Genomic DNA, 23,603 nt, shown 5'->3' with positions numbered 1-23,603 from the left:
CTGGGGTCCAGTCAATTTGTCTGGACAAATGTGGGGATTTGGGGCCACGGCAAGCTATGCAGGGATGAGTGCTAATTGTTTGTGTGTCAAGCAACTCCCCTCAATCTCCCAAGTCACTCCATTCACCAGGGCCTTTGTCTGGTAAGTAACTTGAACCTGACACATCGGACATAATGGAAAGTGGCATTGAAGTAATTTTTCCCCCTCATTTGCAAATACAGTCTCATGAAGAATTAGTCGATTGTTCAGACATAAAATTCAAAAATTACATATTTTTCTTTTTCTGCACGTTTTTGCAACGTTTCTCTTTCATGTCTCAGCTCTGGAGGACGGATGAGGAGCAGATGGACTGGAGGAGGGGGTGGAGGGGAGGGATTGCGTTTTCTACCTCAACCCCCGTGGTCAACAATAAGCCAAGGCCACATTGCATCGGTACAAGTGGCTAAGACAATCTGAGAAAGTGGCTGAAGCCTGCAGGCGTCACCTCAGGCCCCCTCTCCTCCAACGGTCCAGTCAGGCCCCTCTGGGCTCTCCTGGCATGCTGATCAGAGGATTAGGCCACAGAGGCAGCGTGGACTCAAGAGCACACAGGAGAAAGGGAAAGGCATGTGTGGAAGATGAGGTACATGCTGGTTTCACATGCACCCACACTCACACAAGAAGGCGAGCAGACGTGAGTCATGAGGACCACACACTTGCACTGGTGACAGATTATCAGTAGAGGGTACCTCAGTGCTGCCATTCATTATTTGCAAAGGGGAAATTATTAACTACATTCAGAATAGTAATTAAATAAAAAATGCAAATATTCATAATGTACTTAAATAATAAATAGACTAAGAATATAAAAGGCATAATATCTGCACTAAAGAGTTACATGCACTGAACTCCAGATAACCTCCTCACATTTTCCAGAGGGGCTCCAGACTTTCTCAGGAGTTTCTCAGCCCCCTAATTAAAACTCTGTATGAGCGATGTGAGAAAACAGCTGGAGATTCTCTGGAGAATTCCCCTTGAGCGAGTGGGCATGTCGATGAGGTTTTTAACAAAAACTCATTTCTAACAAAAACTTAATTTCCCTCCGGGGATGAATAAAGTAATCTATCTATCTATCTATCTATCTATCTTAATAATTTAAAATGAGTTTTCGCTTAATATTTACCATGCTTATACAATCTATAGCTTCAAATGGCAGCAACAATCTTATATGTTGCATTGTTTCATTCCAAACGAGTGACACTTGGCACAGAGTCTTGTGCGGCTAGATTCCAAATTATTTTACCCCCCCTACATTTACCCAACATTAAGGCCTCATTATGAGATTAACACAGTTTTAATGGATGACACAAGCAGGTTTTTGGCTCAGGTTTAACTGGTACACAACACTGAGTAGCTCTGGACCAATCATCAGGACTCTGCTCTGGAAAACTGTTCATCCTTCATGGATCCAAGTTCTCCAGAATTTTGCAGCGAGCTATAAACACAGTGAACTGGCCTCGGCCAAGGAGGTTATGATTTGGTTTAATTTATTTGTTGGCAGGATTATGAAAAAACTACTGGACAGATGATCCCGAAACCTGGAGGGATTTGGTGTGAGTTTGGAAAGAACCTTTTAATTTTTATTGTGACTCCGAAACAGGACACACACACACAAATATTTAACAGGGTCATTAGAAAACGCTCCCCCCCAACAAATTGCAGCCCATTCAAGTCTCTTGTGTTTTGTGTGTTTGGTTCTGCCCAGCGATCAGGAGGCAGGTGGTCAGTTGCCTCGGTGTGAAGTCAAGAAAGTGTGGCCTCTTCCTGAGTGTAGCACAGCACTGACCCATCCTCTGATCGGACTAACCCCTGACGCACACACACACGCACACACGCACACACACACACACACACACACACACACACACACACACACACACACACACACACACACACACACACACACACACACACACACACTCCTTGAACACCTTGATAAACTCAGCAGGGGGCTGCTGCCTCTTCTAGTGCTGGTGGTAGGGGGTCTTCTGTGTGAGTAAAAAGCTAAAGCAGCAGGACAATAAGACAAAAAAAAGTCTGTGCTGTTGTAATTTGCATCCTGGTCCATGTTCATGCTACTGTGGAAATACTTTTAACACTTGGGTAGTGTTTCTAAATGACTGACTCACTTCACAGACCAGTCACCAGCCTGTGTGAATGTTCATATTTCACTTTGATGAAGAAAGGCTGTTTGTCAAAACTATGGACTTCCACTAAACTGTTGGAAGGATGGGACATGGGCCAAGAAGGAACTCGTTAGGTTTCGGTGCTGATCTGAACAAAGGGACAGATCCCAAAAACAATTTATAATTTTCTTTAACATTATGAATGTTTATGATTTCACAGGAAATAATTAATGGATCGAGATGAAAAAAACTGATATCTGTGTGTGAAATGTGACTGAATTTAAGGGGACTACTGTTGGACCTTGGTGGCATTGTAGTTTTAATAAGTGACAGTTACTTTTGAGTTCACGCACATTAAAGTGGATGTGGCCAAAGACATGTGGAAGGCGTTCTGGTGATTGTTCCCCACTCTGTGCGTCTGTTTGCAGATTTACGTGCGTGTGCGCCTGCTTTCGGGAGTCGCAGGTCGACTATGCACGACACAATATGGGCTTTAATTCACACCAGCAGCCTCTCTATCAAAAAGGAGCGGACAGAGCAATTAGCCCAGTGCAGGAGAGAGACAGAATGAGGGCGAAACGAAGGGAATTGTGAATTTGACACATTAAATAGTGGCCGTCATTAGCATGTGGCTGTGTGGAGTCGGGGTTTATTCACTGGATCCTTGAATGCAGATTGCTTCACTACCACGACCGTACCCCCACCTCTCTTCTCCTCAGTCTGTCCATCATCCCCGCTGCCACCTTTCACTTGTAATCACCCCATTTGGCCTCTTTTCTTCTTCGGTTTCTCCGGCTTTTCTGTCGCCTTCATCTTTTTATGCTGTCATGCTGATTGGAAGAGGGTTCCCCAAATCCAAACAAATTAAGCTGGATAATTAGACACAGGAACAAATAACATGTCAGGTACTGGTTGTTAAACTCCACCCCAGTAACAGCGTGAGCTTGTCTATTCCAGAAGTAGAGATATGCATGTGTTTATTAAAACTGACCAAACAGTGTGGATGTTGCTCAGCAGGTTTTGTGGGCCTCCTGAGGACACATTAAAAACTCATTCTGACTTGAATCGGTCTTTCGTGTTGCTGCAGACCTGACGCAGCTCGTGTCGGAGCTGACGTTCGCTCAGCTTGTTGTCTCCGCAACACGAGCCTGGAAAAGAGCAAAGCAACAGGCCCAGTGTGGTGCCTTTCCCTCCATTGTGCTCAGATCACCTCATGCCAGCTTTCCCCTGTCACATTAGTGCACATCAACACACGGAGCAACACACAGAGAAGCAGTTTGTCCTCTGGGGTTTACTCTCTCTTCTGTCTCATGACGAAAGTGTTTTGTAGCAGAACGTTAGAGCTGCAGGTCGTCAACAATCACTAATAATTGATTCAAGACAGAAAACAAAGAAATGTTTAACCAGTGTTGAGGATTTACATCAGTGTGCATAGAAGAATTTGCATTTATCTACCTACTCAAATGTTGATCATGTATTTTACATACTCACATGAGAATTTGTTTTTATTTGTCCATCCCTGTCTTATTGAAATTTGGAACTGTTAATACATTTTGGTGGAAATTAACCAGCAGCCTGACGATGAGTTATTCTGAACTTAAGAAACCAGTCATATCCAGAAAATGTTTCTGAGCAGGGACCCAACATTCTGAGTTTATTACACTTTCTAAGAGACAGTGTAAATGTAAATAAACAGGCAAAAACACAAGTTTCTGTATTAAATCAGAACATGATTCTGTAACTGATATTAACCAGGTGCAGTGAGGGTCAATAAATATATGTCAAAATATACTGTATAATAATAATAATAACTACAGGTAAAAAGTTTTAGAAACCCTAAACACTTTCATTTGCAGATTTTTGAATAAAAAACAAAGTGAAACTTTACATGATTCTGTAACTGATATTAACCAGGTGCAGTGAGGGTCAATAAATATATGTCAAAATATACTGTATAATAATAATAATAACTACAGGTAAAAAGTTTTAGAAACCCTAAACACTTTCATTTGCAGATTTTTGAATAAAAAACAAAGTGAAACTTTGGAAATTAATTCAACATTTTAAGGTTTCAACTTTTATTAATTTTTTGTTGTCTCAGCTCATTAAATAATAATACGTTTAAGTAACAACAGGAAAAACTGAAGTTCTTTATTATTTACTTAACCACAACATTCTGTAGTTTTTACTAGAACAGGAGAAAAGTTTATATGAACCTTAGACAGCTGATGTGATACGAGTATTTACCATAGACTGTATTATATATATATAATATATATATATGTATATATAAGTATTTACCTGGTGGATGGTTAGGCACTCAGGCGTCGCCCCCTCCAACATCCTGGGACAAAAAATCCTATATAAAAAGACAATTAAATGATATAATAATATTTTACTTGTACAGTGTTCGTGTTTGACCGGAAGCACACGTGAGAATTCAATATAAGTTGTTAACTTTTGTCTAAATACATATCACTTCCGGGTTCGGGGCGCAGACCAAGTGGATTTAAAAGTGGGGTCCTTAAACTTCTGATAACCACGTGACCTGAGGCTGCTCTTTAATTGGTTGTTTCTTTCATTTTGCGCGGCACGCAGACACGCCCATTTTTTGAACTAATGTGATTGGTTGACCCTCGACGCTGTTTCAGGTACGTCCGACGTCACTTCCGGACGCTGACCGGGGAAACGCGCGGTGACTTCAGGTGGAACTGCGACGAATCCCGCGATTTCTTTACAAAAACACCGCAACGAGAGAAAAAGAGGTTAATTTACCGGATGACGAACAGAATCAACAGCACGTGATGAGGACGAGTTTACATCCGGGGCTTCTCCCGCTCTAATGAGGAACAGGAGGTGACTGACCGGATGTGATGTAAGTAAAGTCTTTTACTGCTTCACCTGAAACAGCTCTCGAGTGAGGGTCGAGTGTGTGCGTTCATATCATCGCTGATGTTTAAACATGGATGACACGACTGTTCCCTAAATGTGAGGCCAAAGCATCTTGATAGCATCCTAGTGGTTAGCTCCATGTTCCTGGATGGGACATGGACCAAACGGTAAAAATTAAAAGACTACACGTCAAATGAATATTTGTCAGATATGGTTTCTGTCATTTAAGGTAGATCTTGTCACACCAGTGTCCCAGAGTTCATTTCTGTGGTGATTGTGGTTTTAATTAGTAGTTTGGCTGAGACTCACTCACGACTGATCGAGCGTGTGTAGCTGCAGAGACCTCAGCTCCACAGGTGGAGGATGGCGGCGGCTTGGCTCAATTTCTGGATAGTGTGAGGAGGTCGAGATGTGCCGTCCATCTTTATCTACTGTGTATAGTTCAGTGTGGATCACTGACGTGTTTTTGGAAAATAATGGAGCTCTATGGTGCTGAGAAGATCGGTTAATTGTAGTTCTTATTTTTAGAAATAATAGTTTTAAGCCTTATCCTTCTAAATAACTCATTTATACTCTTTCTCCTCTTCTACTCTCTCTTCCAGTTTGGGCCCTTTTCCTACTTGGCCCCTCTCTCTCTCCCCCTAGCTCTCTCCCTCTCTCTCTCTCTCTCGGTGCCTGTTAGTGCAGTGCAGCTTGAGCTGTCAGAGCAGCAACAATCCCGCTCCATTAGTATGGTAATGAGGCTGCGGGCCGACAGGTGGCCAGCTAGACAGCTCAATTAAACTGCTCATTAAAGAGGAAAGTTAACGAAGCTGCAGCCCGGTGCCAGTACGGCTTTAACACACAATGTGATGTCATAGGCAACAAATTGCTGGTGAGTAGGGGAGTGTGTCAGTGTGTGTGTGTGTGTGTGTGTGTGTGTGTGTGTGTGTGTGTGTGTGTGTGTGTGTGTGTGTGTTTTTGAGCCCCCGTGTCCTGACATATAGCCAGAGAGAGTGTGTGTGGCCGGAGATTGAAATAACAGGTCAGAGAAAGTTAGATGGACGTTACTAATAAGGCAGAGAAAAGATGAGAGGTGGGGAGGAGGTGGGACGGAGTCACTCACACTTGGCCTTTCACTGTCTCTGCATCATTAACAGGACGAGAACATTGTGATGCTCTGTTCTTCGTAAAAACAGGCAAAAGTACACAAAGACACAACATCACTGAAATTCTAACGTGCTCGAGGAAGATCTTAAGTTTAAAATTTTCTAAACCCAATTTTTGCGTTGCAGAGATATTTTTAGAACCATCCTATTGTTCATATTGATGCAAAATCCCTCCTGTTGATTATTTCCAGTTTTTCCAGTAGGTCTTTTAAGCCGCTGTTTAATGTGCATGCTGATTAATTTGAGTATTGCCGAAGAAAGTCTGACCAAAATGTTTCGGCCAGAATTATTCAGTGGTAGAAACAGTAAAGCAGTTTATATGTCAATTTATTAGTGAGTGTCAGGAGTCAAACAAAATGGAAATCTAAAATTTTCTTTTCTGCTAGTTTCTCTGTCTGATTAATTCTCACTCAGTTCGTTTGTATACATCAATGTTATGTGTTGCTGTTATCATCCCTACTCTCCTGACCATCTGTGAGAATCTGTAGTTGTTACTGTCTGAATCTTATATAGCTGGTGTTTTTTTGTATTATCGTTATTTTATTTCTCTGCTGCAGCTACATTCACTGGAAACACAATGAAATGAAGTCACTCTCACTCAGACTGACTCACACCGCTTAAGCTTGATCCTTATAGTTCACATCAGTTTGTCACTCTCAAATAGAACATTTTGTGTGTACAAGTTTCCCCTCAAAGGAGACGGCAGTGAATGAACCTAAATATATACGACAGATTTAAATAAAGTAATGTATTTTTTTACAAACTCCAAACAGACACTAAATGGGAACAGTTGTGGGAAACGGTGCTGTCTAATTTGCCATCTATTGATTATACATAAGTTTTAGTTGCAGTACGATTAGATAGAATCATTCTTTAAACGTAAGAGAATTAAATGGTCAATGTAAATATGTCTCTTTGTGTAAATGAAAACATCAACCTTGTTGCTCCACTCCTCACCGGACTCACACAGTATGTTGTTTACAGGTTTTATGTAGTTTTGATTAGTCTGGTTGGGACGGAGGTGGGGGCCACTGGCTGCAACACGTTTTAATGGTCGCTCATTGTTTATTATGTATGAGAATAAAGATGCAACATGACATGGTAATCAGTTTGTAACCCTGACCAATTTATTCTGTAATCCGGGGGGCGTGCTCTCTCAAGTGTGAAAATGGGGCCGTATGTGTCTTGCTCTCTCTCTGTCTTGCTTGTTTCTGTCGCTGCGTCTGTGACACAGAGGATCATGGGAGTTAATGGGGCGGGACTGTGGTCAACAAACGGGGTTATGTATCGGCACAAACAAGAACACAGTGAGAAAACAGACCCTCCGGATTCACTCAAAGCTGTCTGAAAGATGTCTGCCCTTATGAATATGCTAATCCCAGTTTAGCATGAACAAAAAACCCCTCATTAATTAATGAGTAACAATGGCCTCCTTTAATGACGCACTAGTCGCCGTTGGAGACATTGCGTGAGATTATTATATAAAAAAATATTAATCTCAACCTTTCATGGAAGATTTTTATTAGAAATAAAAACGAATCATAAAGAAAACCAAATGCAAACGACTGGACGTTCCACCGATCGCCACTTTGATCACCACATGACGGCGTCCGTCATAGTGACAGAAAGAGACGGGCCTGCAGCCAGACACTGTCAGAGGTGTGTTTTGTCTAAACAAACTGCAACGCACTGCACTGGGTATTAACCTACATAACACAGATCTCAGCTCAGAGGTGATGTGAACCAAACTGGACCCACACACGGCAAAATGACCACCAACACAAAAACTAGACCAAACCTGCAGCAATAACACGAGGGAGGGAAACGTCCGCACGGTAAAAGCTGACGTCAAGTTTTTGCTCAACTCCACAATCGCTATGCTGCACAGATTTTTTCCAAATTATGTCAGTAGCACAAGTTGGCGGTGCCCGTATGAGGGACATTTTGGAGACACTTCGTCCATCTCTATATACAGTCACATTCTGATTTCTTAGAAGACAGAGAAAGGACATTCTTGGGACCATTTCATAACACCTCCCTCTGGATTTTACATCTGTCCTCTGCCCCTTCGCTGGATCACTGAGGTCCAAACAGTCAGTCACAGCTGCCCACTGGTCTATTATGTCGCTAATTGGTGGCATGAGCGAGATGGCTACAATATCAAAAGGCAGGAAGCAAAGGTTGGGAGTGGGGGGGGGGTAGAGAGAATGAAGGAAGGAAAGGGAAACTTGGAGACGGAGTAAGAAAAGATTTGGAGATTTGTTCTCATTAGAGGAGGGCGTGTTCATTCTCCATGTTTGAAGCAAATTAGGTTGACAGGGGATTGACAAGTTTTGTGCGTGCGTGCGTGTGTGTGTGTGTGTGTGTGTATGGGCACGTCAGTCCGAGGGGTTCTAGTAAGAAGTGTTGTGTATGAGCCGGACAATGGAATTAGCAGGTTTGGGTACAAGGCTTCCTGATAACCTGCTCGAATAATAACGGCTCGATCGGTGGGAAACAGAAAGTAGATGTGTGGGAACTTAAAGTGAAGCGAAGGTGGCGAGAGGAAGATTAAAACAGAGACGGAGAGTTTGATGGTCTGCGACTTATTTGACCCAATAGTTTTATTATTGATTGATTATTATCTGCTCCATTAAACCAGTGTTTCATGAATTTCACACGAGGGCCAGTTAACTTGAAATTATATTAACCGCCAACAGTTTAATGAGGTGAATATAAAGATGATTAAATAAGAACAGAATTAAATCTATTGTGAACAGGAGGAATACACTTTGGGGATTAGACCCTTGATGGAAGTAGAACATCATGGGAGTTGTCTTATGAAACAGGGGCATTGCAACAGGGAAGGCTGAGTTGAGAGGCGGCGCCTGGAGAATGGCTGATCTGCAGCAACGATAACTTAGTGGAGGTGCAGTGATCGTGGCTGAGCAAGAGGGAGAACACTTTTAAACTTTGACAGCTTATACATGATTGGCACAAGGCGAGTGTGTCAGGTTGTGATTGGATGAAAATAATGATGATTTATGGGGAAACAGATGGATCCCTCCGTTCTTCCTCTTCACCCACACGTCTTCTGAAATTGGATGGACGTGGTTGTCAGCTCTGAAGTTAAGGCCGAACTCTGACTCTCTTCAATTTAATCCCAGTTTTGACTCATTCTTAATGAAATTCAAACAAAAAGTGACATAATTCTTTGTGCTGCAGGAAACACAACACTACCATCGCCATTACACACAAACAGCCCCGGTCGCCTCCTTACACTCCTTTGCCCCTAGGGCGTCCTCTGCAGCCTCACGTGTCCCGATCATCCCCCTCTTCCCGTCACTTCCACTGACCCCCTGTTGTGGTGGGAGAGAGCAACATTACATCTTAATCTCGCCCGCTTGAAGGAGAATGCAGGTCCCTGAAAAGCAGCATTTTCTGGTTACATGAACCCATTAGGGGTGGATCAACCATATGCCAATTGACATGGCTGGGCCTGAATGGCCGACGTGGATTGTAACAGTGGTCCTCGGACAAAAAGCCCCCCGCAGGCTCCCACACCTCCACCAGAACTGAACAGACGTTCATGCTGCCGCCAACACAAGGCCAGACCCCCCCACCCCACCCACACTGATACACACACGCACACACACATGCACAATATTGGACCCCCACCGGCCTCTGATTAAAGCAGAGTTAAATAGAGCTTACAGTTTATGCTGTTGTTTTGCATGATATCGTTGCAAACTCAGTTATTTGGGTTGAATAAATTAGTCTTTTGTCATCATATAATAAATACAAACAGATTTCTTTATTGTTTGAGTTGTGGTATCTTGTTTGATTGGTGTTGGTTGATAGACAGTTCTGCTGGAGCAGAGTTTTACCTCCATCTTCTTGAAACTTGGTGGAAGGACGTGGGCTTTTAAAATAAAAATAAAAGATTCTGGCGAAGATGTGCCTCAGGGGGCGGATCCAGGACTTTCTTTATCATTGTGAGATTTTTACAGATTCTTAAGGGAATAATTTGGATCTTGATGAAAACAATCTGGCACATTTAGGAGACTGATTTCTTTTCCTACTGAGTCGAGTGTTATTCAAGTTGTAGTAGATAACAAACTACTCAAACCTATAGTTTTGAATTTCAAGTCACCATTCTGTACCACAAAATTAAATTTGAATGAAACTTAAAAATAAACATACATCTCCTGCACATTTCCAGACACTTTGTAAGCTTCAGTACCAAAACTGCCATTTTAGGTTTAAGTAATACTGGAGGGATCGGTGTCAGGTCTGAGAAGATAGTTACTGCACGAAAGAGTTTGGATAATGAAACTTGAAGTGCACAACAACAGCCACGCCACAAGTGATAGACGTCCACATGTTGATGGAACCACGGCAACATCACAACTACTGCAGAGAATATTTGTTAGACATGTGAAAATTGTGACTTTTACTATTTAGATGTAAGCAAAAAAGTTTTTGGACAAAGATGGGCTTCAAAAGAAAATGGAATAGAAATATTTTATGCAAGTATAAATTAACAACAAGAAATTAAAAATAAAAATTAATTGGATGGAAACATACAATGGTGAAAATTACCTCGTTATATATTTTGTCTTTTACTGCAACCTGGTCAACACCTTTGAAATAATATCTGTCAAAGATTAAGCCGAGGATGGCAGATTTTCTTTTTTAATATAACATCCTTCGTGCTTCCTTTAAATCCTCTGGTAAAAGTCATCGTCTACGAATATGATCTGAAATCTATTTTCTAATCTTTTTACCTTTATTTTATTTTTAGAATCCTCACTCGATCGCGTGGTATCGATTCATTATATCAGGCTTAAACCTTTCACATGTAATCAGTCAAATCCTCACTGCTTGACCATGTGGAATGAAAGTGTCTTTAGATGACAGTGGGCTCCATCTCTGTGACTACAAACAAAACAATCCTCATCTTTTCTACACCAGTGATCCCACATGAGAGCTTTAGTGCACATCTGCCCTGACTGGAGAGGCAAGCTGGCCCCGCCACTCCACTGACTGTACCGCTGGAGAGGCCAGTGCGTTCACCATATGTGACAGGGATGGTCAATAGGATTACGTCCCGCACCTCTCCTTCTCCCTCTTCTCTCCATCGCACATAATCAACTGGGGGATGAAGTCCTGGCCCACCAAGCCTCTGCTGAAGTAGCCCCCCAAGAAAAACCCCTTTCCCCTACTTGGGGAAGGGAGAGTGGGGCAGCGGGGGTCTCGTGGGCCGAGAGAAAGAGCAGGGGGACAAGCAGATGGATTAACATATTCAACAGAGGCAGAGATCAAGTCTTTATAGAGTGAGGGCAGAGGGAGGCTTTCTCTCACACATGCAGAGTCTGAGAAAAACAGAAATGAGTGTAAGCTGGATTTGTTTTCTTTGTCATGGAAAAACAGCGATGGGCCAAGTGATAACTACTCCACCACGTAGCCCAGTTTTTTATTTTCTCACAAACGCAGAAACGATGTGGACAAACACTAGTGATGGAAAGTGCTCAACATACTGGAATTTCCATTTGAGACGACTTATAGTGCAACATCCTGAGAGAAATATGAGGGTTTAGCTTTTTCTAGAATGATTAACTCTCCCAGAGGAAAGGAAAAATCTCTCTGGCTCAATTTAAGATCAATATCACATTGATTTTCTCACACTTCTTACATTTAACCTCTGAAAACACACAGAATGATCCTGATTTAAGATTTAGAAATGCTCTTATTTCTGTCTCCTTTCACTAATCTTTACTTCTCTCAAATAATGAGATTCTTGAGATAAACAAAAGATCTGAAAGAAACCTTGATTGGACAACAAAAGTCAAAAGAAAACTCAGAGAAGCCAAAGAGCACAGCGGGAGAAACTCCTCAGGATCATTGATCTAGTCTGCTGTTCCTTATTTTTCCTATTTGGAAAAAATGTGAATTTAATGATTTTCAAATAAGGAGATGAGGATTTTTTTATCATTAGACAAAAAACTGTTAATACCTTTGTTGTGCTAGAGTTAAATCACTCTACGTCTGAGCCATTCAAATGAAATGAAGAAAGTATGAGGCTGGAGTCCTGAACCAGGCTGGTATACTTAGACATTCATTTAATAGTTTGATTTGTAGTTACTGGATATTTGTAGTTAAATAAAATGTTATGTACTGACAGAACTCGTCTTGTATCTTGGAGAAGGATCTCAATACTTCAACTCCTGACAGCAACGCACGCCTGCACGCACGCACACATTACCGCCATGCTGTGAGTGAACTCGTGGCCCAGTCCCAGCATGGGCACCAGATTAGAGACCCTGGTTTTTGGCTGGTTTGCTGTTCTCATGACATGTGAATGGGCAGTGAGATAGTGGACCAACATTATCCGGCACATTCATCTCCATATCAAAGATGAGCCCAACGGCATCGCTCAGGAATACCACCCTGAAAGAGAGCAGAGTCCCTGCTGCTAGTGTTGGATTAAACATCCAAAAGCAGAAAGTAGCTGGTGTCGTGTTTGCAAGTGACTGTTGATGTGTCATCAGGGTAACTTTTCTTTTAACCAGGACTTTGTTTAGCTGGCGTGCAGCCTGTCTCCCCCCGTTCACCTTCTGCAGCTGCTTTCAGACGGGAAGTCCGCAAATGTTTTTTCCAGAGGTGCTGTATGTGAGAATGCAAATGTTAACGTCATGTCCAGCTTCCCGGGAGAGACCCCCTCACCTGTATGTTCCAGAAATGTTCCTGTTGTTGTGATAACGTCTGACCCGGATAATCTCCTGCTGCGTTCTTCATATGTGAAAGGCAAAGTCCAGAAAAAGGCTCCAAACATTGTCTGTTAACATCTATAATTAAGTATTTGAGTTTACTGTTGTCAGACAAAGCCAGACTGTGTGTCTGTGCCTCTGTTGTGTTGCCTTCTCACTTATTCTTCATTTCAATTAAGCCAAACACACAGCAAAGGTCATTAGATGGAGAGAAGTGTGTTGGCCTGTGCATTGTAGCCATATGTAGAAGATGTTGTTCCAAAACCATGGATATGAAACTGGGACTGACCTCCACTCATGGGATTTCATGCTTTCCACCAGGGACTACAGGGATTTGCTCCTATTTAACCTCAACAGTTGCATCCCTGATTAGCAGTTGAGCACTAATCACAACGAGCTGATGAGGGAAACAGAAGAAGGAGAGAGGAACAACAGGATGACAGTGTTAGAAATGTGAAGAAGCAGAAAGAAAACAATGCAGCAGCAGCAGAGAAAGAGGGAGAACCTGCTGCCCGGCTGCTGGACCTGTGATTGATGAGGTCACTGAGAGGCCTTCCCCAAAAACCAGTGTCTTCAGAAGGTCAGTCAGAGGTTGGGTAGAGGTCAGAGTGCAACGAAAGGGAAGAAGCTGACGTCTGAAAGTCCCACAACAAATGTGAGGGAAAGTTATGTTTTGCAGTTGTCGTGTGAGCGAGTATTTGTTCATTCAGACCGATGTGATACTGACCTCTGAACAAGTGTGAAAGGCTTCAATAGGTGAAGTAAATGTTTAGCCAACGTAGATTCATTCACGCAACATGGAATTCTGTGTTTGAGTACAGAAACCGTCAATGCAGCCGATGTTGAAGAAATGTTCGCTTCTCCAAACCAATGACGGAGAAGCGAACACTGAGAGGGGGCAGGGCTCGGGTTAAGTGCTGCAGCTAAAGTAAATGACGTTGAGGTTGTAAAACACTAGAACCCTGATTTCCTCCGCCCCCAGCGTTAGCACACATGCTAATTCTAACACGGTACGTGGAAAGCGTTGGTCGCTGAGGGTCTCTGGGTGTGAGGGCCATCAGTGGAGTAGCTACATGTGAAGGTGACCATTTTCCACCGTGCTGGAGCCACTCGGTAAACACACACTGTAATTACTGCTTATTAGAGGCTACAGGGGCCCATTAGTGGCACTGCCCGACCCCTCACTGCCTGCCACCTCATTATCGAAGGCAGCACAGCACAGTCTGCCTCATTACCACCTGCCTGTTAAACTCACTCACACACACACACACACACACACACACACACGATCAAGTCAACCTGCACACATGCACTTGTGAGCACAGTGCAGGTGCTGCCAGACTGAAGTCAGGCGTTGACTTGTTCACTGTTCAATAGAGAAGAGTGTGTGTGTCTGTGTGTGTGTTTGTGTGTGTGTGTGTATTTGGAAAAACAAGCTCTTTGCATCATATCAGTCCAAAGAAATCCACGAGCATTGTTTATGACTTTCCTCCCAGTTATTGGCAGCTCATTATTTAGGAGCTAATCTTTTTTCTTGTGTGTTTTAGTTTGCAGCGTCACACAAAAACTACCGGATGGAAACTTTGTGGAAGGATGTGGTTCTGGGTGTGAAGGCTCAGGTGGCAGATCCAGGATTTTTTCTTTAACATTTTTGTGACATTTTCAACAATTTCTCACCGAACAATTTATGGATCTCGCTGAAAAAACAATCTGGCATATTTAGGACTGATTTCTATGAGTGTGTGTAATCTCTCCGCTATACTGGGAGATATTCTTATTATTTTTACTAGCATCACCTAATTGATTGTTTTTATTCCTTTTAATATTATCAATGCCCATAATGATGCAATAGAGCCCTTTTCACTAATTAACATTTCTTACTTATCTATTGAAAAACATGAAACAGGAGCCAGTGATGTTAAATTTAACTGATTAATAAATGTCCTAATTTCCTCTTGTAGTTCTTTTTTTCCAGCTAAGTCATACGTGAGGTAGTGAACTTAACATGAAACTATTTCGTGTTGACTTTAAATTTAATTCATTCAGCTGACGCAACCTGCAATTGCTTAAAAAAGGGCAAGCTTAAAACCACAAGCATTCTGTGGGTCAGTACCAACGGTCTCACACATTATATGTGCACACACACACACAAACAAAATGCCTCCCTTAATTGCCCCCTCAGTGTACCCCATTTTGACCCAGTCAAAAAAAGAAGAAAAACAATAATGTCACATTCCAGACCATGCCACCCTACACTGTTCACTGTGCTGCGAACAAAAGCCCGCTCTCCGTCAGCAGGCACTGAACTGGGTGCAGCTGCCACTGCCGTTTCTTCACTTTGCTGGTGAGGCCCGCGCTTCTCGACAACACTGATTTAGTGGCAGAGTACAGGCTCTATTTTCTTCCCCCCCGACAGACACTTTCCTTCCATTCCTCCCACGCCTGCGTGTGTGTGTGCCCCCGGTCAGCTGGTTGACTCTGCCGTGGTCGCAGAGGCCGAGCGAAGCTACTCTCTCCTTCTCTCTCATCCTTTCAACTCTCAGCCCTCTGTGCAGCCACAGTGGTTGAGTGAACGGCAGCGCTGGCATACACACACTTATAAATATATCTGGGGCAGTTACTCATGTTTGTTGAGGTGAATGTTGAAAGAGAAAGGAGGCGAATATGTAGGAAAGATCAAACCAAGTGAAACAGTGGTGCGGTCCAGTGCTGAACCCATAAGACCACGTCAGGCTGTTTCCATGATTTTACTATCCCTCTGTTGTCTCTCTGGTTAAAGCCTGCTGACACAACATACTTCATTAAGAGATATTATTTGTTTACTACAACTTATGTGTTTATTTCCATTGTTTCTATCATATGTAAAAGATATAGCACTCACCAAAGTAAAGGCTGAAACGTGTGAAAGGAGTAAATAGTTTGTCTGGATAATGTAAATCACTGTTTGCAGGTTTTGATGCACAATAAGAGCTTTTTGTTTTCCATTTATTTTTATAAGACTCATTTTGACAAAGACATATCACCCAAACTGCACATATTGGTATAGTAAAATCATGAAAGTGTCTGTAACAATGCACACGATATAAAACATTTAGACGTATAATAAAATGACAAATTCAACCTTGCAAACTCTCAGTGGAGAGAAATGCAAAGAAGCACCGCAGGAGAATTAAGGCGTCATATGAACAGGTCTGTGTTCACCTCTGACCCAGAGCTGAGAACTATCAACCTGAAGCATCCGCTAGTCTCAGTGTTAATTAGGAAAGAAAGGAGTTGGCTCTCTTCGCCTGCATTGAGCAACATGTTGCTCCCATAAGATTCCCTCGACTTCCCTCCATGTGTGTAGCTGTTTTTCGAGGTGGCTGATAAAGGAGCATGTGTGGCATTCAACATACGAGCATATGTGTGTGTGTTTCCACTCCAGGGTGCTCCAAACTTTGAGGACTGCCCCTCCAGAAAACACAGGCCTGGCCCTCCAAACTCAAAGGCCGAGCTCCATTCACCACCTGGCAACGGCAGTGAGAAATGGAGAAGAGATGGGCAGAGCGGAATGGGTGAGCAGTAAATTATCAGCTTTTAGAGGCGAAGACACGATATTTATTTATAGCATTCAGCGAGGGCACTCGGGGAGGGTCCGAAGGGGATGGGGGTGCGTGTCTTTTGCAAGGGGCATCTTAGGTGGTCAGCATTGACCTGCACTAACCCCTTGTATCCTGTCTCATTCTCCCACCCTTCATACTTGTCTTGTACCCAAAGCTCCCGAGACCTCCCTGGTAATTAGGGAACGAGTCACACCCACTCCCTGCCCCCAAAGGCAGTAAATTTTCCTCCTTCTCTGGGCCTGGTGACACACACACTCACACATCCTCAGAATTAAGGCTTCAGGACACCATTCAGTCCGATCCCTACTTGCTCTATCCCCCACTTTACATTTTATCACCACCCCCTGTTTTGTTTTGCTGTCTCAATCCATCAATCTTCCCATTAGCCCTCCATATTACGGAAACCATGGGGTACGCCCCCTTTACACCAGCCCTTCAAATCTGTCTTCCTCTCTGCACCTCCCTCAGCCTCCTCCACTTGCTGCTCCGCCTCTCTCCCTCCATCCTGCAGCCCGGCCTCATTAGTCCTACCTGTTGCTTCCACATTCTCATTCTCACACTCTCGCTCCTTCTGTGTGCGTCTCCTCCGTTTTTCTGCTGATTTATTCACATCAGACTGTCTTTGCAGGTAAAGGACGGTTGGAGAAGATGGAGATGGAGACAAGAGAAGATGGAGACAGGGAGCGAGATGGTAGGGATGCTTTGGGTGGATGGTGGTGGGGGTGGCAGCACTTTGGGTGGTATGTTTCCTGCGAGGGTGGGACACAATGCCCCCAGTGTTCAGGCGGGCCCACAGGAGCTTGTTTTACAACAGGGGAGGGGCGGCCATCAATGGCCAGATGATGTGAACCACCCTGAGCCGATTCACGGTGACAAACAGCCCCCTCCGAGCGGAGCGCCGCCACCTCCTCCTCCTCCACCTCCTCTGTTCGCCTTTCTCCCATCACCTCCCTCCTTCCCTCCGCACATTCTGTTCAGTTGGACCAAAACCAGGGCATCAACAGCACCGCAGCTCAATTGACTGGAAGTGAGGGGGACACACGCCCCCACACACACACACTTAAAATTTCTCACATGCATAATGGCCGTATATGCATATACTCACACACACACACACAGGAGAAGGCTTTTTGTCCCTCTTCTCCTAATGACTCCTCGAGCGTCTTGCTGGAACATGAATTGGTATTAGTTTAATTAAACCAGCGTGGCTCTAATTTGTGTCCCTCTCTTCAATTTCAAAAAACGCAAAATGGCTTGACGACAGCATAATTGCTGAAGAATTGATGGAGAGCTGGTGTGTCCAGTTGCCAAGAAAATCCCCCCCCCCTCGTCCTCCTCTTCCAGCTCCGTGGCCCCTGCCGACCTGTTTCTTGAGACCTGTCTATTCTCAAATTCCCTCAGGCTGCTGACCTCGGCTCAGTGCACGCCATTCAAATTGTGATCTTACGTTAACCAGAGGGGGGAACCCTGTGGGGAACAGCCTGGACAGGTCGGCAGTCCGTCACTGGGTAAATGACCATCCTCGCTCACATTCGGCCCGTAGGTTCGATGGTCTTGCTGTGAGACGACAGTGTTAACCACTGTACCACCATGCCATCGTGTTTTTAGAGTTATAAAATCCTGTCTCGTAGAACTATGCAGTGTTTTGACCTGTGATGATCAACTGGACGCGTTTCATGTCTCATTAGTAAGTGGCACTGGGCTGCTGTGAGTTTTTGTGGTGGTTTGAACAACAGCGCCCAGTATCTCCATGTTCATAATGGATCCATGTTCACCTGCATGTCTGTCAATGTTTTACCACCTTTTCAAATTGTTGCACAGAAATTGGGGAAAGGGCTTTTGCTCCCTGGTGCCTTCAAAACCAGAATAAATGAGCTGGAGGCAGATTCTATGAGATTTTGCAGTTTTTAACTTGGTTGTGTAGCTTGAATATTTTTTAACGCTTGTGTATTTTGTTCGTAACTGGGTGTTTTTAACTGTGCTGTATGTTTGTATCCACGCTGCTGCCTTGGCCAGGTCTCCCTTGAAAAAGAGATTGTTTACCTCGATCTGACTTTCCTGGTTAATCGAGGTTAAACAATAGTTTGACTTTGTCGTCAGTTTTCAAGTCAACACCTGAAAACACAAAAGTCAAAGGGTTAAAAGTCTTTTTTTGAACAGTGCGTGTCTGTACGTGTGTTCATGTGTGTGCATGTGCTGCGGGGTGACAGCTGGTTAGCAGTGGGGTGGTAATAAAGTAGATAAAGTAGTCCTCCCCCTTGTTAGGGATGATGAGCTTGTGTGTGTGATGTGATCAGGACGCTGGTAGTGAGAGTAAAGGAATGTAACCCAGCCTCTCAATCCCTCCATATGACGCTAATTGCAGCAGAACGGGGACGGCCTGGGCTGCTTGTGTACGCCATTGTTATTCCTCGGCCTATTGTCTGCGGCCTTCTGACAATCGCCATCTGAATGAGAGCCTTTTAAGCCTGGCAGATCCCCATCATTAGACCCCTTTACAGCCATTGTGATGCAGCACTGAGGATACTGTAGGGCTATCAGTGACTCTCAGCACAACTGAGACCATCTACACAATAACACAGATAAATTTTCTTTTTGTTCAGGCCGTCCACTCGCACAAAGACGGCATGTTCCACTGCTGCTGCACCAACAGTCTCAAGAGTCAAATCAAGTTTTTATCTCACCCCGGTTGACACATGGAAGCCCACAGGAAAGATTTCATTTGGTGGGACAATGATTTGTATATAGATTAGTCCTGTCGTAAAAAATATCTGGGAACAATGCACAGAAGAGTGTGGAACCGAGTCTGACAGAATAAGATGTCAACCAGCCGTCAGAGCAGTTTGACCATTAACACAGTTACAGATCCCTGAAAATATCTTCAATCAAATTTATTGCAACCATTTTCCCATTTTAAGCTCTGGCAATAAAATCTTTTTACTTCCAAATAGATTAATTAGCATATCTCAACCATGGCGTAAAAACTAATAGCAAGAATTACTTGCGATCAAAGTGCAGATTTGGACACTTTACATTTTTGTATATTTACATAGAGACACAAAACCATTACCAGACTGAAAACAGTGATTCAACTCCACTGCAGACCAGATGGTGGCGCTACTGTAATTTTGTTGTGAGCCCAACAGATTTATTGGTTGGCCAATAAAAATCAGCAGATATAATCCTTTCACAGACATCATCTGTGTTTAAAGCTGTAAATTAGACTTTATGATGCTTTTAAAGGTTTGTGGTGTTGTTTAATCCTATTACGTTATAAAGAGAATGTAGTCTGTTGTTTATCCTATATATTTATTGTTATAAATGAGGTGGACAAAATAATAATTGTCAGTATATCGTAAAACTCTTTACTTCTTAAAAATAATAAATCCTGAGGCCAGATCAGATTATAAATGAATTTCTTTGTAGGATTAGTTCATTTACATTGATGCATAATGGTTTCCACTTACTTCTTAAAACTACAAGTTGGAGAAAAAGTAGTGGATCAATTATCACTGTTCATTAAAGACAATGGATAATAGATCATCATTTAAATGACTGTCGTGAACTTTCTGAACGTCTTTTAAAACCCCTCCAGTCTTTCACCATATTTTCCCCAGTCAACAGTTGACAGCAGCACTCGAGTGAACGTGGCACTTTTATTTTTTTTGGGGGGGTCGTGGTCGTTCTGTGGAAACAAACATGCCAGCTGGCCTGCTTTGGGCAGAGTGCGCCTCAGTCTTGTCTCCGTCTCCCTAAAACAAGCATCTGGAGGCCCGGGACGTGAATACAAGTGTGAATATATTCATCCCCATGCTGCTTTGTTAAATCTCTGGGCGTAAAGCCGTTGTACCCCCGTGCCCTCCCGAGTGACCCCGGAGGATCAGAGACCAGGTTGTCGAAACATTTGTAACATTTGGCCAAAGCAAATCTCAGGCTGCCTGTTGAATTGAAGCCCAGACCAAAGAGGAGGGAAAAAAATCCCCCTGGAACCCTTAAAATAGTCCCTGCGCTGGCTGGACCGGGCCCCCCCCCCCCCGCCCCCTCCTCTCGTTCCTTATCCCTCACACACTCACACACCGAGCACGGAGGCTCAACCCCTTACAACCTCCAGCAAATCCCCTTTATCTTTTCCCAGCCAGATGGGGCCGCTGGAATAATAGCTAAAGCCCAATGAGTTCCATTCAATTTGTCATGCCGTCTAAAGGAGCTTGTAAGCTTCCCATTTGCAGTTATGTTATAGTAACCATGGGAGGCTCGGCTGTGTTAGGACTTAATTACCTCCTAATAGCTGTTGTAGAGATAAAGCCCCGGGCCAACATAACCCAACACTGTCCAGCCTCCGAGGCACGGAGGCCTGGAGACTCCCTCTGCACGTAGATCACGTCGGTGACCTCTTCACCCCGCGAGCACCTGAACAGGTCATTGACTGTATATGAAGATAGACAGCATGAGGAAGCATCTCCATCGCCATCTGGTGGCTGGTGGCAGTATAGGTTATTTAACCCCACCTCCTCAATGTTAGCGGATGGGACATGTACCATCTAAATTCACCCAAAGATGGTTTCTATCGCACACTTTTACTTAAGTTCGGTTCCAATTAGTGATTTGATGCTATAATAAATGGGGGGAAATGTCACTGACTTGTGGTCATTTGTGTTTATCGGGGGACAACGCGACTTTGTCCCCTGATCGCTCCGACTCAGGCTTCTAAGGCAAAAGAGGGCAGCGTTCATATCTGTGATATTTTGGCTTCATTTCTTGTAAAGGGTTGTCGCCCATCTTTGTTTATAGTCAATGGAACAGATCTAAAGCAGATAGTTTTTCAGACTTTTGCAGTCAGAGATTTTGGAGGAACTCATGTTAGGTTGATCTAGAACTACTAGAACTTATTTCCTTAAAATGCATTTTTAGATTAATTTCTGTAGACACCGTCCAACCGTCCTTTACCTGCACCCTCTCCAAGAAACCCCCCAACAGCGTCTCCCCCCCAAATGATAAGATCATTCTGCCTTTGTGCATTCCGCAAAATTGACATCATAGAAAACATTCAGATCTGTGACTGTGATGAGCTGAATGAGAGAAAATTCCAAACTCAGGAAACTATTTTGCAGATTTTCCCTCCAGGTCCTAAACCGGTTCTTGACTCTTCCATTAAATTTACAGTTAATAGCAAATAAAGTAGAGCTACATTCTTACTGGGAGTTACACACACACACACACACACACACACACACACACACACAGTTCAACAGCAGTGGTGGCGGCGGCCAGCATCTCACGTTTCTCACTACAGATTTCAACAAAAGCGAGAATTTTGCTTCATTTCGTTCCAAGATTTTCCAGAGAAAGGGACGAAGAGGGAGAGCCAGGACGTTATTCATGTCTTTCAGTTCATTTGGCCGAGGCCGGTCAGCTTCCCCAGACACAGAGAAAACTCCTCTCTCGTGTTTTTCCTCCCTCCTCTCTTTTCTGCTGTTTTTGTTCCCTTTCTTTTTTTTATTTTGGAGGCAGATTAGCAGGATTAAGTATGGCTCACATATGCTCCTCCTCACTATTGGTATTCACCACGGCACCAGGCCGACCGCCACCCAGCCTGATGGACAGAGAGAGAGAGGGAGTGGGAGAGAGGGAGTGGATGGTGGTGGGGAGGAGAGAGTCAAAGTTGGAAGAAAATAGAAAGTAAGAAATAAAGGAAGGAAGAAACTTTTCTGTACTTTTAGGTTTTTTTCCAGTCTTTAATATCTCTCTGTTCCTGTTAACCTGTTAAAATATTATTGCCACAGCAAACAATGTGACTGTGCTTCAAAGTTGAAATAACAGAGATGTTTATTTTTTTTTAAAGAAAATCCTTAAAGAAATGACTCCTTGTTTATTGTGGAAGAACTTGTCCTAATGAACTTGGATGAACTTGTGCAATCACCGAAGGACAGGACGTCTCCAGGTGTCAGTACGTGGACACTAATAATCAGACTATTGACATTATTTCAATTATGATGTTTATAATATTAACATTCCTGTTTACATGTTACAGAGCACAGTCTGATTATGACGTCAAGCATTTGTCATATTTTGTTGGAAAATGCTGAAATGTGATCGTGGTAGTTGAGGGCACTCCTGTTTGTTTAGCTTCTCAATGGTGACATATTGAAACACGGAGGAAACTGATCTCATTTGGTTTTAACCACCGAAAATGTGTTTTACACATCACAGATTAATTCCATAGCCCTGAGATGTGGACCTGTGTGATATTTGTAAAGCTGATGATAACCTCACACAGAATGTTATAGGTTTAAACAGTTATAAATAGGCCTGTATAAATTATAATTTGTTTTGAGTTGAAACGATACTTTGAAAACTGAATAAGATCAGATTGAGATAAAATAATAATATTATTGCTTCTGGCTAATATTTCTGAAAGAAAGAATTCTATACCTGATACCAGATATCTGTTACTGTTAATGACTATAAATGTTGCAGATGCATGTATTTTGAAATAATAAGGATTAGAGATAAAGTGTGTGTGTCTGTGTGCGTGCACAGTGTGTCCCCAGTGTCACTGTGGGAAAGTCTAATGAACCAAAGACACAAAGCTGCTGATTTAAATCTGCACTTTACTCGACTTCATTTCCATAATCTTATTTATAAACACGAAGAAAACAAGCAAATATAACTGTGTGTGTGTGTGTGTGTGTGTGTGTGTGTGTGTGTGTGTGTGTGTGTGAGACACCTGACTGACGATTACATAGAAATTTTTTTCTCTTTCTGATTCCCTGTCTCTCTCTCTCAGTCTCTCTCTCTCCCTCCCCTCTCCCTCTCTCCCTCTTTCTCTCTCCCCCCTCTCTTTCTCTCTCTCCAACAGCAACAGAATTAATAATATTCAAGAAAATATTTCCCCCCCATTGTCTGTTTACTGGTCAATATTATAATTTATGTATTTGTTTATTTTCGTTTTTAAATCAAATACATCTGAAAAGCTGATTATAAACAAATACAACGCTCCTTTATAAATCGACCACAGTCAGTGAACCAGAACAAACTGTTGTTATA

General features: G+C 43.1%; 1 long non-coding RNA gene across 2 annotated transcripts; it reads left to right on the top strand.

Moving 5' to 3' along the window:
• Positions 1-23,300, top strand: LOC138411874 (uncharacterized). 2 transcript variants are annotated; one of them, XR_011244363.1, is made up of 6 exons: positions 1-141; positions 321-622; positions 4,817-5,040; positions 16,379-16,508; positions 17,185-17,247; positions 19,160-23,300. It is a non-coding gene; the product is annotated as an uncharacterized lncRNA (long non-coding RNA). The 2 variants fall into 2 exon arrangements; XR_011244362.1 differs by lacking the exon at positions 19,160-23,300 and having other exon boundaries at positions 2-141; positions 17,185-18,467.
• The last annotated feature ends 303 nt before the right edge of the window (positions 23,301-23,603 follow it).

This window comes from Paralichthys olivaceus, chromosome 10 (assembly GCF_024713975.1).
Source record: "Paralichthys olivaceus isolate ysfri-2021 chromosome 10, ASM2471397v2, whole genome shotgun sequence".
Taxonomy (NCBI): Eukaryota; Metazoa; Chordata; class Actinopteri; order Pleuronectiformes; family Paralichthyidae; genus Paralichthys; species Paralichthys olivaceus.
Note: the sequence above shows the minus strand (reverse complement) of the source record. Positions and strands in the feature narration are given on the sequence as shown.